Raw genomic sequence first — 18,139 nt, 5'->3', positions numbered from 1 at the left:
AACTGTTTAAACAGGATAACTTTTCCAAAGAAGGTATTGCGCTTAAAATTGTTGTGTCCGCATTACATGTCTCTTAATTTCTAGTGACAGCCCCGACGTTCACACGCGTGACCATACGTTTACAGTACATTTTAACAATTAAAAGCCATGGCAGCCAATTTTAGGTCGAGCCTAGAGCAGCGCATACGCTGTTTGCTCGACATTTAGTAAGGGGGTTTTCAAGGTGCTACCCACAAGCTTTTCCTGGCCTCAAGCGGTAAGGGGGTTTTACAAAGTGCTACCCACAAGCTGTTCCTGGCCTCAAGCTTGCGTGCATGCTTGCAGCCGCCAGCTGCCTTTCTTATCGCTTCCTCCACATAAGAAGAGACAAACCATTCTTGTTGTAAGGTCGCAGTGGGAGTTGGAATGCTTTGCACAAATATAAGAACGCAGTTCCATTCTGCTGGCAAGATCTCCATTTCAACATTCCTATCAGACATGATGCCATTACCTCTCAGGAGGAGGTAAAATGTGCGCTTTGAAAAAGATGGGCCGGTATGGTGGGGAGAGATTTTAAGTTACTTTTGGGTTCAGTTGTTACACTTGTGCTTTAAAGCTCAACTGCTTGAAACATTCCAGAAAGCATTTTCTGGGGGCGGCTTCAAAGCGTTCAGCCTGACATGAGATGGCTGCGGGGATCTGGGCATCTACGCTTTGAAGCCGCACCCAGAAAATGCTTTCTTGAATGTTTGAAGCAGGTGAGCTTTAATTCAATTACAAAACAACATAAGAGTACCTACTAACATAAAAAAGGTGGAAGAGAAAGGAGAGATCAATTTAATTCTCAGACCACCACCTTCTCACAAAGTGAATCACGATGCCAAAGGGGTGTGTAGAAAGAGTGCAAAGCATATATGATGAGGAAAGTGGGCGGGACCACGTATGCGTGATCAGACGTCATTCCACCGGCGCGCAAAACATGACACGCCAGTGTTTATAACCAGAGAAATCTCACGGCTTTTTCAAGTACGGACCGTGGATGTGATTAGCATAGGTGTGGCTGCGGGGAGTCGCCAGTCATAAAGTAAGTGGAGCACATTACTTAGCAAAAGTATTTGCAAGAGCGAAGGTTTAGAGTGAACATTTTCGACACCGTGATGTTCTTTCTAAATACTGTTAAATGGAAGACCATCTATATTTGCAAAAACGATCGAAATGTTCATTTCTTAACAGGCACTGGCGTGAAGGTTCACCCCTGCCACGTGTCCAGGAAGCCAGTAACTTCCTCCATAATGTGAGTTTATTTATTTACCTTTGACGGTGTTTCCCAAAGGAATTGGCTGAGTTAAATTAAGGAAATTCGTTTTAGTTTTGTTTTTAGTTTTGTGTTGAATTACGATTGGAACATACAACCAAAAATGTTTTGGGTTGGGGGCGTGGCTAGCAGCCAAGCATGGCGGCAGCATAACGTAAGAGCTCCTGAGGGCACTGTGGCCTAACATCAATCCGACACACTAATCTGGCACAAAACCCACCTGAAGCGGCGGCGGCTGGGACTGGGTCCGAAGCGGTAGCACCTGATCCGCTTTTGAAGAAAAACGGACGCTGCGATCTACTCCGGTGCCGTCTGAAGCGATTGGGCCTGCACAGGCGAGGGAAGCACCGGACTAACGTGAGCCTCCGGCCCCGGCGGAAGTGGGACCGGGCCGGCGTACTGGTGGGGGCGGCTCCCGGTGCCCGGCCGACACCTGCGACCCACCCACAATAGGAACCGGACAGACGGACAGGACCCTGCGATACGGCCCGGGGGTGCGGCAGCCTGCTGAGCCTGCCGGTGAATGCCCCATCTAGCCGGGAAGAGAGGAGCCTCTCGGGGACTGGCGGGAGGAGGCGCCGCAGGAGCCACAGCGGGAACCTCGGAGAGACGCTGACCGGCGGAAGGCGGTAATCGGTAGCAGTAACCTAAGTAGACGCCACCGGCCCCCCTGGGACTGTCGGGTTCCGAGAAGCGAGGTCCGGCCGACGGAGGTAAAGGCGAGTACCCCCGGGGGACTATCAAGCGCACAGTCAGGAGGCAGGCTGGGACGGAGGGAAGAACAGCACTGGTCAGTGCGGCGGAGTCAGGCGGGAGGCGGTGGAGCCGGGGAGCTGGAGGGAACACCATAGATCTACAAATTTACTCTACAGGAAAAACAGCGCTCTTCCTGCGTTCAAAATAACGCCAATACTGCCTTAGTGTGGAGCCAGGGACTAAGACTTGGCATTACAAGCACCCCACTGAGACCCTGAGCGTTCAGACAGCACGCGTCCAGTGCGTGGCGCACCAGCACTGCGACACATCCGTACCAGGACGCCACGCCAACGAATACACCATTCACCTGAGCGGATCGGGTGGCCCCGTGTGAAACGCGTTGAGGGCGTGGGTCGCTTCCGACTTGAGGCACTGGCATTCAGACTGGACATTATACAATATAGAAGTGGGGGGGTCGCATTGCCTGAAAGTGCACGGGCAACCAGCGACCGCTGAGGATACTGTGTCACCAAGCGGTAGCGGAGCGACGAGGGGGCTGACTACAGGACAGAGGGAAACGGAGAGAAGAAGTCCTCTGAGAGCGCGGCCAGACTTTGATCCACGGAGCCCTGCCCCGGACACAGTTTCCTACATCATCTCGCCGAGGGAGGGTCGAGGACACGTCCTGCGGGCCTCACGACATGACGGGCAAGATAAATAGGAGTGGCTCCACGCAGGCCAAGCTGGACAAGTTCGCTTACAGCCAACATGCACGATCTCAGCCCAGCGGGCGGAACTCCACCGGGACTTCTCAAGAAACGGAAGAGACCGCGAAGGTAACGTTGGAAGACATCATGAGAACACTATCGGATGTCAAAACCACGGTAGGGTCCATCTCATCTGAAGTCGCACTAATGCGAGCGGACTTTCAAAAGATGACAGAAAGAGTATCCCAGGTAGAGGTGGTGACAAAGTCACTGGTGGAGGACACGTCGGAGCTACAAACGGCCATGGAGCGGATGGAGAAGTTCACCAAGCTTCTGCAAGACAAGCTGGACGACCAAGAAGGACGCTCACGAAGAAATAATGTGCGAATCCTTGGCCTTCCAGAGACGGAGGGTAAGGGAGCCATGGACCTCTACATTGAAGACCTCATAAAAACCAAATTGCAACCAAAAGGGTTGTCCCACTTCTTCTCCGTGGAAAGGGCACACAGAGTCCCAGGCGGAATGCCCAAAACTGGTGCTGCTCCGAGGCCTGTGCTGGCTAGGCTCTTTAATTTCAGAGACAGGGACGCCATCCTGCAGGCGGCGAGAGTCTCCCCCCCGTCAAGATTCATAACGCAACCCTGGCCTTCTTCCCAGACTACATGGCGGAGGTAGCCAGACGCCGCAAATCGTTCACAGAGATTAAAAAAGCGCTGAGAGACAGAGAACTTCCATATTCCATGTTATTTCCAGCCAAACTGAGGGTGGTCGCCGACGGAAAGACTTGGTTTTTCGATAATCCGGAAGTGGCCCGAGACTGGCTCGATGGATGGCGCCGGAGTGGACATCAACATCGTACACACAGGGATCGGCCCGATCAACGTAACGGCAAACAACTGAATAAACAGGTCGAACACTCGACGCGTCAGGACGGCACGGACGGAACTGATCTTGAAGCGACGCAGGATCTCTTCGATTCGGGGCAACCGGCCCGGTCTGATGACTTCCTAAAGCGGAGCGGGACAAGATGAGACACGATGGACCTGGGTCCCGAAGCAGCTGAGTAAGGTGGGCACAGTTAGTGCCTGTAAAGAACTCACCAACCCCACGAGAAAGTAAGATAGTTGGGGAAGGACTAAAGCACTCTGCGAAGTTGGGGTCACGGGCGGGGGTTTGTCCGTGGAGCAGGGGAGCAGGGAGGGGGGAAGGAGTTAAAGTTATGTTATTCTTGTTTCTGTTTCTAGCCATCACTCAAACCACGCAATACACTATCTCCCGAAGTGGAACCACACGCTTACAATCTAGCGTTACACGTCAGGTCGGCATTGCCATAAGCGCCACAATACGCAATCCATTAACACACCAGTTCAATGACCCAACCACTGCATGTAGCGCCCGCACGGGCTAACTCCAGAAAAATAAATGTGCCTCCTCTGCGCCTCTTAACTTGGAACGTCAGAGGCCTAGGGGACAAAATAAAGAGGGGGTTAGTGTTGCAAGCCATAAAGCGCCAGAGCCCAGATTTAGTCCTCCTCCAGGAGACACATATGGCAGGGACAACATGTAAAGCACTTGATAGGCGCGGCTATGAGATGGCAACACATGCAGAATTTACCACCGGTTCGAGGGGGACAGGAATACTAATAAAAAAACAATCGCCCTTTATCATCACTCACCGTGTGACAGACGACCAGGGTCGTTTCGCCGCTCTACACGGCCAATGGGAAGGGAGACCGCTGAATGTAGTCTCTGTCTATATACCCCCGGCACTACACTCCGTAGCTCTGCCTGTCCTAGGTAAATTCCTCCTGGACCTACCGGAAGGGGACACGATTATAGGGGGGGACCTGAATGCCATAATGGACCCGGAGGTAGACACATTACCCACTAGAGACAATCCAAGAAGGAACACAGCATTACCTGACTTTCTAGAAGCCCTAGGCATCACGGATATATGGCGGCATTTGCACCCCACGGCGACACAATACACTTATTACTCAGCGGTACACAACAGTCTATCTAGAATAGACTACTTCCTATTCCTGGGGATGGGGCTGGGAACAGTAGACAAGCTCGATATCCTGCCCAGAGGTATATCTGACCACTCGCCACTCATTTTATCGCTCACCACCGGGGACAAGAAGTGCGCTAGAATCTACCCACTATATCCGAATTATCTAAAAATCCCTAAGATCCGGAAACAACTCAAATTAGCGACGGCACACTTCTTTGCAGAAAACACGGGCACGGTGACTTCACCGTCAGTCTTATGGGAAGCGTACAAGACGGTCCTCAGGGGCGCAGCGATAGCATCAATAGCGGGACACAAACGGAATTCCCGGAGGGAACTCGCGGAGAAGGAACTGTTACTAAATTACGCTAACACCGCCCATTTGGCGAATCCCACCCCGGCCACAACGCACACATTGCAATTACGACAGCAGCAATATCAGAATCACCTCAAAACGACGGTTCAGGGTTACATCACCAACACAGCACACAGAATCTACGATGTGGGCGATAAAGCAGGAAGAATGCTGGCATGGTTAGATAAGAGAAGGGGAGGAACAAGGGGTATCCAAAAACTTCACACTACTGATGGCCAAGTACTGACGCACCCGGAAGACATTGTACACACTTTAGCTACTCACTTTCAAGAAATATACACCCCGGAGAATATCATCACCGCTCCAATGGCATCGGAATCGCTGAATGCAATTGACGTCCCCAATATCTCCCATGAGGCTCGGCTAGACCTAGAGGAAGACCCGACAGAAGAGGAAATACAATTGTCAATCCAGGCATTGCAATCAGGCAAGGCACTAGGCCCTAATGGACTACCCATAGAGTGGTACAAAACCATGGCGCCGGAGCTTAGCAGACCATTGTTAGAAATGTATAAAGAGAGTAGAGACAGGGCGGAACTACCACTTGATCAGCGTATGGCAACGATCATAGCCATACCAAAACCCGGAAAACCGCCGACTGACTGTGCCTCTTATCGCCCAATCTCGCTGCTTAATGTGGAGGCCAAGGTCCTGGCCAAGATTCTAGCTAATCGTTTGATGCCACACCTACATGTGATCCACCCTGACCAATCAGGCTTTATGCCTAATAGGAGTACAGCGTTGAACCTGAGGAGGGTCCATGGAGTACTGGCTCATGCGCACCTCCTCACAGAGGGGGCTGTCATCATCTCGCTTGACGCCAAAATGGCCTTTGACCTGGTAGAGTGGGAGTATCTCTTCGAGGTTCTCGCACGTATGGGCTTTGGGCCGAAATACATAGCCTGGATACGACTCCTATACACACAACCGGTGGCGCAACTGATAGCGAACGGCCACATCTCGCCAACATTCCCACTGGGCAGAGGGACCAGACAGGGGTGCCTTTTGTCACCTTTGCTGTTTGCATTGGTGCTCGAACCCTTGGCTATCCTGCTTCGGAAGACGCCCCTGTTCCGGGGCATTAAATGGGAGGATGGAGGGGAAGACAAAGTGTCACTGTATGCAGACGACATGCTCGTCTATATGGTCGACCCTGATGCCGGGATCCCGGCCCTATTGGAGCTTTGCAACACACACGGGAGGTCCTCGGGCTATACTTTAAATTGGTCGAAATCAGTGATATATCCACTGAAGGGTCCAGCGCCAAACCTACAGACGGACTGCCCTTTGATGACGTCGTTGTCCTCCTTTAAATACCTGGGCATAGTTGTCACGCGGGATGCCACAGCCTTCTTTAACGACAACTTGAAACCGCCTATGGAACGCCTACGTGCAGACGTTAAACACTGGGCCACACTGCCCCTGACCCTCCTGGGGAGAGCAGCCTTATATAAAATGATATTTACAACAAGGGGTGGTGATGGACAGAGTCTCTGAATTAAGCAGAATACTCTCACCCAGTCAAGAGATCAGGGCTAGATCCAACACCGTTTTTTAGCTCATTGCACCATCCCAGTTTCAGAACCTGGCTGTATGCAAATTAGTCTGTCCCTGGCCCAGTGCATCATGGCCTGATCTTTGGACTGGGTAAGAGTGATCTGCTTAATTCAGACACTCTGTTCATCACCACCCCCTTTTCTGAATTATATAAAATGATGGCACTGCCCAGGTTTCTATATATATTAGAAAACACCCCATACCTTGTCCCACCACGTTATTTTAGGCAAATTGCGGAGTTGGTTTCCAACCTGCTCTGGAACGCTGGCCCGGCACGTATAGCCTATGACAAACTGGTAAAAAGTTGGTATGAAGGAGAAATAGCATTACCCAACATACAGCTATACTACTGGGCAGCTCAACTTAAAATAATTAACCAGTGGATCCATGCCCCAAAGAACGACCCGGCTTACCAAGCAGACTGGTCTCAACTGGGGACGGATTGTATGCTCTCGGTACTCTACAATAGACAGCAGCTTGGGCGCCTGACTGGCCCAACGCGACACACAGCGACACTGTGGCACGTAGCGCAGGCGCGGATGGGTTGGAAAGGGAAAATAACGAAAATGACACCATTATGGGACACAAAGGCACTGGGGTCCCTGAGAATATGCAAGGGGTTTACACAGTGGGACCTTATAGGCATTTCCACAGTTGGGGATATGTGGGACAAAGACACAGTAATATCATTTCCACAACTACAACATTTATACGGCCGTAGGTCTACGGAGACGTATAGATATGTCCAAATCAGGCATGCACTGCTACGGGCGATTCCGGCGGGCACGGACTTACCGGAATCCTCACCCCTAGAAGATAGACTGCTAACTGATTTCATGCAACACAAAGCGACCTCTCTTACCTACAAAAAGCTAACTAACAACCTAGCTGACCCCACGCAAAAACTGAAAGAGAAATGGGAAAGGGAAGTAGGGGAGATGGATGAATCAGAATGGAACGAGGCATTGGCCTCCCCAAGAGAGGTGGGAATTTCGACAAAGTTCAGACTGGTGCAGCTCAAGATCCTGCACCGCATTTATTATACCAGAACACTGCTTCATATGTGGTAAATAAATAAATAATACCTCTATTTTTGGATGAATAAATGAATAACAGATAGCTCAATAAATAAGAGTCAAGATTCGAGGTAGTAGGAGTTTTGCAGGTTTATTACAGCATAAAGGACAGGAACAGGACAACCTGCATAGGAATAGGATGGCAGGGCCCAGCAGCTGCTGGGGCTGGATCTGGGATGAGCGCGCTGACTTTTAATAACAATACACGATCATATATACTAAAACAGTTGCATTACAGTACATAGGATAGGCGGAGCAGTGGGTGTGGTTAATAGCAGTCGCGAAAGATAAGGGTGAAAGTAGGTGTAACAGAGGCGTATACATAGACATGTGATGCAAACGTGACAGAATATGTCATGAATGGGGCGGAAACATGGAGGGGGCTACCTAAGGAGCCGGGACCTCTGACCTAATGGTGCGCGCAAGCTGGCAATGACGTGTTACTAGAAGAAGCTGGGGGCTTCGAACTCTGTGCTAGGAGCAGAGACTGAAGTCTGGAGAGTCAGGGCGACATGTACCTAAGCAGTATCTAGTATCTGATGTTTAGAGAACATGTTGATAGAATCCAAAAGTTATCGGGGTAGAGGCTAACAGACTCTAAGACTGGAGCATGCATTATTCTACATGTAGTGCGTGATGAAGAATATTAAATGACCATTAAATGCAGTATTTCTCTTACATGGAGACGTAAAGGCTAGACAATGACGGAAACTATTGATACAGTTCAGTAGCTTAGGAATGCAGAGAAGGAGGACTGAACTGATAACTGGAATCATAACATACTCTTGGCAGACTCAGAGGCAGAGCTAGGCTGAGCCGGGCACTGCGAGGCAGGAAGTAAGTGAAGGGTCGAGGATACAGGTGGGGGCTGTATCGTTCCTCAGCGAGGCTTCAGGAGACAGGAGCTGAATCTGGTGTCCAGGCCCTTTTGAGGCCTAGAAACGGGAACTTTACAATGAAATAACGTGCACACTGAGGAACGTGGCAACGTAACTTTACATAGGCCTGATATTCGTAATATTCACGAGAACTGGAAACTGACATACTAGAGGTGGACACAACTGTAATTGCGTCTTTAATCGAACATAGGGAATACATATGCATATTAATCATGCACAGATAACATATGACACAGAACATGGCAAAATTTACTTTTCCACATTCCCTCCTTGTCACTACGTTCCATCAGGAAACATCAATATTCATGATACCATCTATCATTTCATACAGTATCATTTGCTCGTCTCGAATTTTCTGGGAACGTGTTTTAGAACGGGGCTTGGGACTAGGAATACAAGAGGTAGCACAAATGCCGCAAATCGCAGGGCCACATTGTATACAGAGGCAGCAGCTGAATATGATCGCTACTGCAATACCTAGAAAGGACAAGACTTTCCATCCCCAAGCGGAAATTATATTCCTGAACCAACCGGACCATGTCCAGGTGCCTGGGTCTTGGTGTAACAGATGGGCAATTTTATGGAGTCTGGTTATAGCTGAATAAACAGACGGTGCGTTATTTGGAATGAAAATGCAGCAACTAGATCCGATGACTCTACAGGCCCCGCCCCTATCGGCCAATATGACGTCAAGGACGAGACGATTCTGTAAAACGACAAATCTCATAGCAGATTGCTCTTCGGTTAAGTTACCTAGGGCAGAGGCAGTCTCATTGACTACTGCTTCAAGGGTTCTGGTTAACCTACGGATTAGCTTACTATTCTGGATAGGTCCTATAAAGAAGAAGAAACCTCTATTGAAATCTGTATACTGTTCTAGAGCAGTTTCAGTATAATCGACAATGGGGGACTCCCTTCTATGTCTAATGTGTACTAGATGTGTGTTTCTATGATAATCAGGTGGGGCTAGGAAAACAGGTGGCAGTAGGAAGGCAATGTAACAGGTTCCCTCCCAATCGAGGGGCAGACGAACATATGCAGTCTGACCACAAATAAAATAAGAATGACGTGAAGCTTTGAAAATAGATTTCCCACTGTCACTATACTTGATAATAGTAGTACAATCGCTATGTCCTACATGTACGGAACCATTATTTCTAACACATAATTCGCCTTTGACTGGTAGTACTGAAATAGCAGGTAAGTCTGGAGTGGAATCAGACTGAACATTCAGGACCATGAAATTCGAAGAATAATTACCTAAATTGTAAACTTCGTTTTCTAGATCTAACCCTGTTCTGTGGGGAAGACCTTGCTTGTCTGGGAAACATGTACTATTAAGAAAAGACATATCTGTTGAGGATGACGTTAACGTGGACCATGCTCCACACGAACCATTATGTGAAAATGGATAAGGAAAGAGTGGCAGAACTCCCTTCGGGGTCTGGAAAGGGGGGAGTCGACCACACACCCAACAATTAGTGGCATTGCTGGTCTGGTGTGAATAATGTAACATGCGGATGAAAGAATTATTACGCATAGCGAGGCGGTAAGAGAGTTCATGAGGAGGTAGATCACTAAACGTGTGCTCTACTGTAGCATTGGAAGACTTATTTACATGAGAAACTGGAAAATACAGATAAAATGCATAACTGGTGCAGGAAATCATAATACTGAGAAATAATAGGAAACATAGAAAAACGATACATCGGATTGAGTTTTGACTAACTCTCTCACTATGGGGGTCTATTTTATACATGTCAGAAACCGGTCTAACCGTTTCACCTAGGGGAGGACTTAGACAATCAAACTGGCTGACTTATTTTACTAGACCTTAACTTGAGTTTATACTCCTGTTGCGGAGTTTTCTCTAACAGGGAAGGGTTCGTAGCAATGTCTTTTGCGGGACAGTCCTTAAAATTCTCGGAAATGTTCTTTGAGATTGGTTTCAATCCATAAAATTTTTTAATATGCGAAAGATGCACCCAGCCTTTGCGTCCCTCCAATTTCACGGCTGTACGGGTGGCCAGGAGGACCTGTCGGGGCTCCTTCCAGCGAGGCTCCAGCGGACTTGAGCGATCGAAATTTCGCACTAGGACCATGGATCCTGGAACGATTTCATGCGGTGCCACCTCGGTATTGTCTGGAAATGCGGCAGCAACCTGTGAACGACAAGAGTTGAGGGCAGACATCAAGGAAGCTAGGTAATCTGTCAGCATATTACTTGAAACATCGGTAATACTTCGAGGTCTAGGAGTACCCCACATGTTAGGGGGGCGGCCGAATACGACCTCATACGGGGACAGACCTGATCTGGAATGTGCGACCATGCGCATGTAAAACAAAGCGACTGGCAGAGCTACGAGCCAGTCCACACCTTTCTCTTGACAAACCTTTGCAATTCGGATTTTCAGGGTCTGATTATGTCTCTCTACGAGACCGGCTGCTTCAGGATGGCGTACACAATGGAACTTCCACTGGTACCCTAACAATAGGGAAACATGCTTCATGAGTTCAGATGAGAATGGCTGGCCGTTGTCAGAATATACGACTCTAGGGAGTCCATAACGGGGGAAGAACTCACGAACCAACTGCTTGGCAGTGGTCGCGGCTGTGTAATCTGGAACTGGATATGCCTCCGTCCACCTGGACAAAGCGCATACAACTACAAGGACATACTTGAAACCTCGACATCGCTCCATCTGAATGTAATCCATCTGGAGGACTTCAAAGGGGTAGTCAGGAGGCTGGAATCCACCTTGTTCCACCGGGACACTTTTACCTGGATTGAACTGACAACATATCATACAGGTACGGACTTTCTGCTTGGCTGCAGCTCGCAAATGCTTGTTGAACCAAAGGTTCTGGATACTGTCTAACATGGCTTTTTCTCCTAAATGTGCTGGACTATGTGCGGTATTAATAATGACTTGAACCATAGAGTCGGGGAGAAACCATGTGGCTCTACCCTTCGTTAACCATCCTTGATCTGTCTGGACCCCTCCTTGTTCGGACCATTTCTTTATTTCCTCGGGAGTAGCATGTAACTGGATATCTATGACATCTTGAGTAGGGTCTTTAACTGTCATGCATGTAATCGGATCTGGAGTGTGCGTCTGTGTCGGATTCACTGGAATGTCTGGTGTCTGAGCTGTAAGCTTGGCTGTGCGATCTGCTAGATCATTACCCTGGGAAATAATGTCAGTAACTTTCGTATGTGCTTTGCACTTCATGATAGCAATGGATGTCGGTAAATGTATTGCATCTAACAGAGCTTGAATAAGGAGACCATGCTGAATCTTGGTTCCATGAGAAGTCATGAAACCTCTCTCTTGCCAGAGCACTCCAAAGTCGTGTACGACTCCAAATGCGTAACGTGAATCTGTGTAAATATTAACTTTCAGGTTCTTGGCGTGTATGCAGGCTTGAGTCAGAGCAACTAGCTCTGCTGCTTGAGCAGACAGGGTGTCAATACGGTGTGTTTCAATAACTTCAGTGTCAGTAGTCACTGCATACGCGGCTACTAGTTCTCCTGTACTAGTTCTCATGCATGAACCATCCACATAAAGTGTCAGGTCGGGATCTGGTAATGGAATATCTGTCAGATCTTGTCTTGGCTTGGTCATAATGTTAACTACTTCCACACAGTCGTGTGTGGCAGAATTCGAAGTAACTGATGGTAACAATGTAGCAGGATTTAGGACGTTGCAGCGTCTGATTTCTATGTGTGGCTGGAACAGTGTCAGTTCATAACCTGTTAAACGTGCAATTGTCAAGTGCTGAGTTTGTGTTCGGTTTAAAAGAACTTCCACGGAGTGTGGAACTTGTACTGTCAGGGAGTGTCCTAATACTATGGAATCACTTTGTCTGATAGCTAGTGCTGTGGCTGCAACTGACTTGAGGCACGCAGGCAGAGCCTGGGCTACAGGATCTAATGTGCTCGAAAAATAAGCACAGGGCTTGTACTGTCCTGCTTGATCTTGTGTGAGGACTGATAATGCTGTACCTTCGCGTTCAGTGACGAAAAGTGTAAAAGGCTTACTGTAGTTCGGTGTTGCTAGAACTGGAGCTTGACATAGGGCTTTCTTTAACTCATTGAAACTGAGTGTATGTTCAGATGTCCAAGGGAGGACAGTCGATACGGCTGCCTCCTGTGTCGTTAACTGTATCAGTGGCTTGGCTAGAAATGCATACTGAGGAATCCATTGTCTGCAATAAGAAGTAAGGCCAATAAAAGCACGTACCTCCTTCTGGGTCTTGGGCTGAGGAAGACTCGCTATTAACTGGATACGGTCTGGTGTCAACTGCCTACCCCTCTTGGACAGTAAGTGTCCTAAGTAGACCACTTGCTGGACACAGAATTGAAGCTTCGAAGGGGACACCTTGTGCCCCATCTCGGCTAGGAAATACAAGACTGTAAGGGATGCTCGTTCGCAAGCACATTCAGAACGGGCTGTGATCAGTAGATCATCGACATACTGGAGCAGGGCAGTGTCAGTTGGCATGTGAATGTTATCTAGTTGTCTCTTGAGTGCTTGACTGTAAATACTAGGACTTTCTGTGAAACCTTGAGGAGCTCGTGTGAACATATAGCTCCTTCCATTTAAACAAAATCCGAAAAGAAACTGGCTGTCTGGATGAATGGGGACACTGAAAAATGCGTTCTTGAGGTCTATGACAGTGAAAAATGTGGCTTCGGAATCAATGGCTGTCAATAGGGAAGAGATATCTGGGACAACTGGATACTGGGGAATAATACATTTATTAAGTTCTCGGAGATCAATCACTAAACGATATACTGGAGGTGCATTTGGGTCAGTACGTTTCATGACAGGAATGATCGGAGAATTACATACATTGGAGTCAGTTTCTACAACTACTCCTTGAGCGATGAGCTCGTCAATAATTTTGGATAAGGCTGCTACAGCCTCAGGTGGCAATCTGTACTGTCTGATTCGTGGCAGGACTACACCTGGCTTGAGAGTCACACGATGGGGTGTGATTTGCATAAAGCCAACATCAGTTGGACCTTGCGCCCATAGATGCTGCGGAACATTGGACAATCTGGGATCAAAATCTCGTAATACATAGTGACCCTTGAAGTCACGTAGGAACAATCGTATTCCCTCTGGGGAACAGCATATAACTGCACCTAATTCTTTCAGTGTTTTAATGCCTAACAGATTTTCTGGACATGACTTAGTAAGTAACAGATCAGTAGTGCGGGACAATGGACCTACTTCTAGAGTAACTGGCTTTGATATTTCATTTACGATAGGTTTTCCTGAAAATCCAAGGGAAACATTTCTTGAGCCTGAGAGCGGAGCCCCTGGAACTTCGGCGTGACTTATAGTGGTCCTACTTGCCCCTGTATCAATCAAAAACTTTCTGTCTTTCCCTAATACTTGACTATGAACATAGGGACCTTCTTGATCTACAGGTATCTCGATGAGAGGCAAGCCTACCTCCCTCTCTAGGCTGTTTCATGAATACGGTTGATACTCTGGATACTCAGACTGTGCATACTGGTACATCTGCTGTGTAACATGCTGTGTTGCAGCGATAGGCTGCGGTGCTGTAACTGTCTGTGGTGCATTCTGTGGCTGAGAAGTCTGTGAAACTTGTTCTTGTCTCGGCGGACGTGGTCTTTCTTTAGTCTTACCGGTAGCTATGTTGTGTTTCAGAACTGCACACTCGTTTATAAAATGACCTGGCTGTTTACAATAATTGCAGTTCCCTTTAACGGGAGCTGCAGGATGACTGGCTTGATTTGGTCCCCTCTTCTGACTATCTTGAGGAACAGATTGTGCAACTAGTACTTTCATTTTCGTGTCTTTCATACGTTTTCTCTCATGTTCTTGCTCTTCTCTGATTCTATTCTGGTGATATTGAAGCATCTGTAACATCTGGGACGGGGTATTAGCTTGCCAGGTACTTTCGACTTTCAAAACTCGGTTTTTAATTTGTGGGCTTGAATTCTCGACTAATTTAGTAACAAAAAGATGAGGGTATGACTCACTACTTGTCTTGAGGCCACTGTTGATGCTAAAACATTTCTCAAATCTAGAATAATAATCACTAATATCTTCGTCTTGTTTCTGTTTACAGGCTGAGATTGCATCCCAGTCTTCCTTTCTAGTTGTCAATAATCTGGGTAAAACTTGTATTAATAATTCTGGTAATTCTTTACATTTATCTCCAAGACCGGTACCTGGTACTCGTGCCTTGTCTTCAGCTTCTAGAACTGCCCAATCGATCTTTTTCTCTCCCACCTCCCATTCTTTTTCTTTGAGTTTCTCATATACCCCTGCGGGCAACAGGACTTTTAACATTTTAATGATATCTGGATACGTGTATTCTCCCATACGGAGCATGTCTTTTAATTCTCGGTGGAACCCTGCTGGATCTTTATCATGACAGGGAATTAACTTTTTCATCTCTAAGAGTTCCATCTTTGTGATAGGGGTGTAAACAAACACTTGTTGCATTTCACCACCGTCTGTCTTAACTGGATGCACTTCTCGTAACGGATTCTGTCTGTCTATGTAAAAGGGTTTACTTTCTGGGGGTGAGGCATGAACAAACTGAGGGTTCAGAAACGTTCTATATTTGTGGCGCTGTTCTAAAATGACACTAATTAAATCGGTACCTAAACCTTTCCATCTATACTGGAGTAACTCGTTCAGGACATCGTGTAACGGACCTGGATCAGAATGTTGACCCTCATACAATGTAATGAGGTGCTGGATCATAAACATACCCGCCAGTCGCTGCTCGGCTGGGGGCATTTTCAGAAACATTTGTGCCACTATTTCGTCTGGAAAAGTGGTAGAATCAGTAGTCCATCGGACTGCTGATCGGACTAGTTCTTGTTCATGCATGGTACTTAACTCGCTATAACCGATTCGTGATTTCAGAATGTGATCGGTAGCTTGAAATACTTGTTCCAGAGAACCTGGTTCTGGTGCTGGATGATGAAAAATTGACTTGTGTTCTAGGCGCAAATGGCGATCTGGAAATCTAGATTTTCCTACATACGCTATTCTGTCGGGATTCTCGTCCTCTACCTCTTCCGCAGAGTCATTTTCTTTTTCGCTTACTTGTGCTTCTTTACGTTGTTCGTGTATCCTTATTATTTCTTTACGAATCTTCTTGTACATACTCTCTATACTACCGATAGTCTTGTGCTTACCCTCGGCTATATTATCACTCCACCTTGTCAGGACTTTCATTTCGGCTCGATCTTTGGTCGGATAATCTTGTTCCCTTATTAGACAATTAATCAGAAACTTTAATAGCATGAGCTGGACTTCAGCTTTTCTTTGGCACATGACATCACTAATACTTTCTGGATCATTCCCTGTACGGATGAAACGATATATTCTGTCTAGATCTTCTTTCATATCTGGTAGGGTAACTAGATACTCGGTCACCTTTCTTACGCGTAATGAATATAAAACCATACTATCCTCGCCTGGGACTGGATCATAGCCACATTCATTAAGGGCTTTTCTTATTTCTGCAACAGACTGATATCTGGGCGTACGCTGTGACGCTTGTGCATGTAATTCGGCTAACGTTAAACGCTTGTGTGGCGGCGGGGTTTGAGGAGGACCTCCCCCTGCAGCCCCTAAACTAGAGTCGTCTACTGATGCTCTTCGTCCTGGCAGAGTGGGAAATGGAAATGCAGGCTGGACTTGTATGGCGGGCTGGACCGGGGGTACCGTAACAGGTACTCCGGTGTCTGGAGGAGCGGGAAGTGCCTGATTTACAGGGACTGGCGGAGCAGGAACAGGATTTGCATATTCTGGGACTGTGTCGTCCAAATAGGACGAAATGAAAATATCAGCTGCGGTCGGTTTGTGACGTAGCTTGGTCGGAACTAATGGTGGCGGAAAATTACTGGATGCCTCCGGGGTCGCTTTTGGCAAGCCCTCGGCAAGAAGAGGATACATACCCTTAATAAGAGCATGCCTCTGTCTGTCTGACTGTTCGGTTTTGACTCGTTCACCAATCTCGATTAATTCCCTTTCTTGGGCTCGTTCTAGGGATTCTCTACTTAATTCTGACTTTCTGATTTCTTTTTCGGTTCTTTTATGAGATTCTTTGCGCCATAACTCAATGGCATCTTTCTGTGACTGTCTGGCTTTCTTTTTCCATAATGCTTCTTCTACTCTCATGATGCACTCGGCATCCCATGTGCCTGATACAGGCCATCTATACTTTTCTTCTAACTGTTTGGTATACTCTACCCATAAATCTAGATACAATATGGCGCTTATGCCATGCTTCTGATACATAAAATGACCTGGACTGTCCCTAGGCGGGACAGGAACTGCTGCTTCTAGCAGGCTTTTTCTGGTTTTTAACTGACGCAGTTTTGAAAAGAGTGGCATGACTGAACTATAATCTGGACACAGTACAATACACAATAAACACGATAATTACTTCGCACTCATACCACGACATTAAAATACATGAATAACATTTAAAATAACAGTTCGAACAGAATACTACCTGGAATACGGAAAACAGAATACATGAATTTTCTCGAGAACAGAACTGACTGGAACAGAAACTAGATGCACTGCTGAAACAGTACGAAACATACCGGTCTCATACAGAGACACGTCAGGACCCGCATCCACCGAAGTGGACACTTCGTTTGTGGGTCTGTGTACCACCAACCCACGGACCAGAGTCAATTAGACTGACCCTGTCTAGATACTACCCCAGTAATGGTACTCACCGGGCAGTAAGAACGGAAGGCCTCGGACTGGACTGGACTGTTTCGACGCCGGACGGACGAACTTCGGACTTCTGTTACGGGTGGGCCTCCGGATACCTCGGACCTTGGACTCTCGGCTTGGGCTCTGGTCGGGACTCGCCGCGTTCCTCCACCGTCTCGTCTGGATGCTGGACCGCCTCCTCCGTCTCCTCCGTGGGCCTGAGGGATACTTGAAGCAGAAATATCTGCCGGTGCGCAGAAGAGTTCCGTCACGACTGCAGAGGGTCAGGGGGTCGGCGTGGCTTCACCGACGCGTGGGGAAAGGGCAAGTCCCTATTCGGGCGCCATTATGTGGTAAATAAATAAATAATACCTCTATTTTTGGATGAATAAATGAATAACAGATAGCTCAATAAATAAGAGTCAAGATTCGAGGTAGTAGGAGTTTTGCAGGTTTATTACAGCATAAAGGACAGGAACAGGACAACCTGCATAGGAATAGGATGGCAGGGCCCAGCAGCTGCTGGGGCTGGATCTGGGATGAGCGCGCTGACTTTTAATAACAATACACGATCATATATACTAAAACAGTTGCATTACAGTACATAGGATAGGCGGAGCAGTGGGTGTGGTTAATAGCAGTCGCGAAAGATAAGGGTGAAAGTAGGTGTAACAGAGGCGTATACATAGACATGTGATGCAAACGTGACAGAATATGTCATGAATGGGGCGGAAACATGGAGGGGGCTACCTAAGGAGCCGGGACCTCTGACCTAATGGTGCGCGCAAGCTGGC

This window comes from Lissotriton helveticus, chromosome 7 (assembly GCF_964261635.1).
Source record: "Lissotriton helveticus chromosome 7, aLisHel1.1, whole genome shotgun sequence".
NCBI lineage: Eukaryota > Metazoa > Chordata > Amphibia > Caudata > Salamandridae > Lissotriton > Lissotriton helveticus.
The sequence above is the reverse complement of the archived record's forward strand: the minus strand, read 5'-3'. Positions refer to the sequence as shown.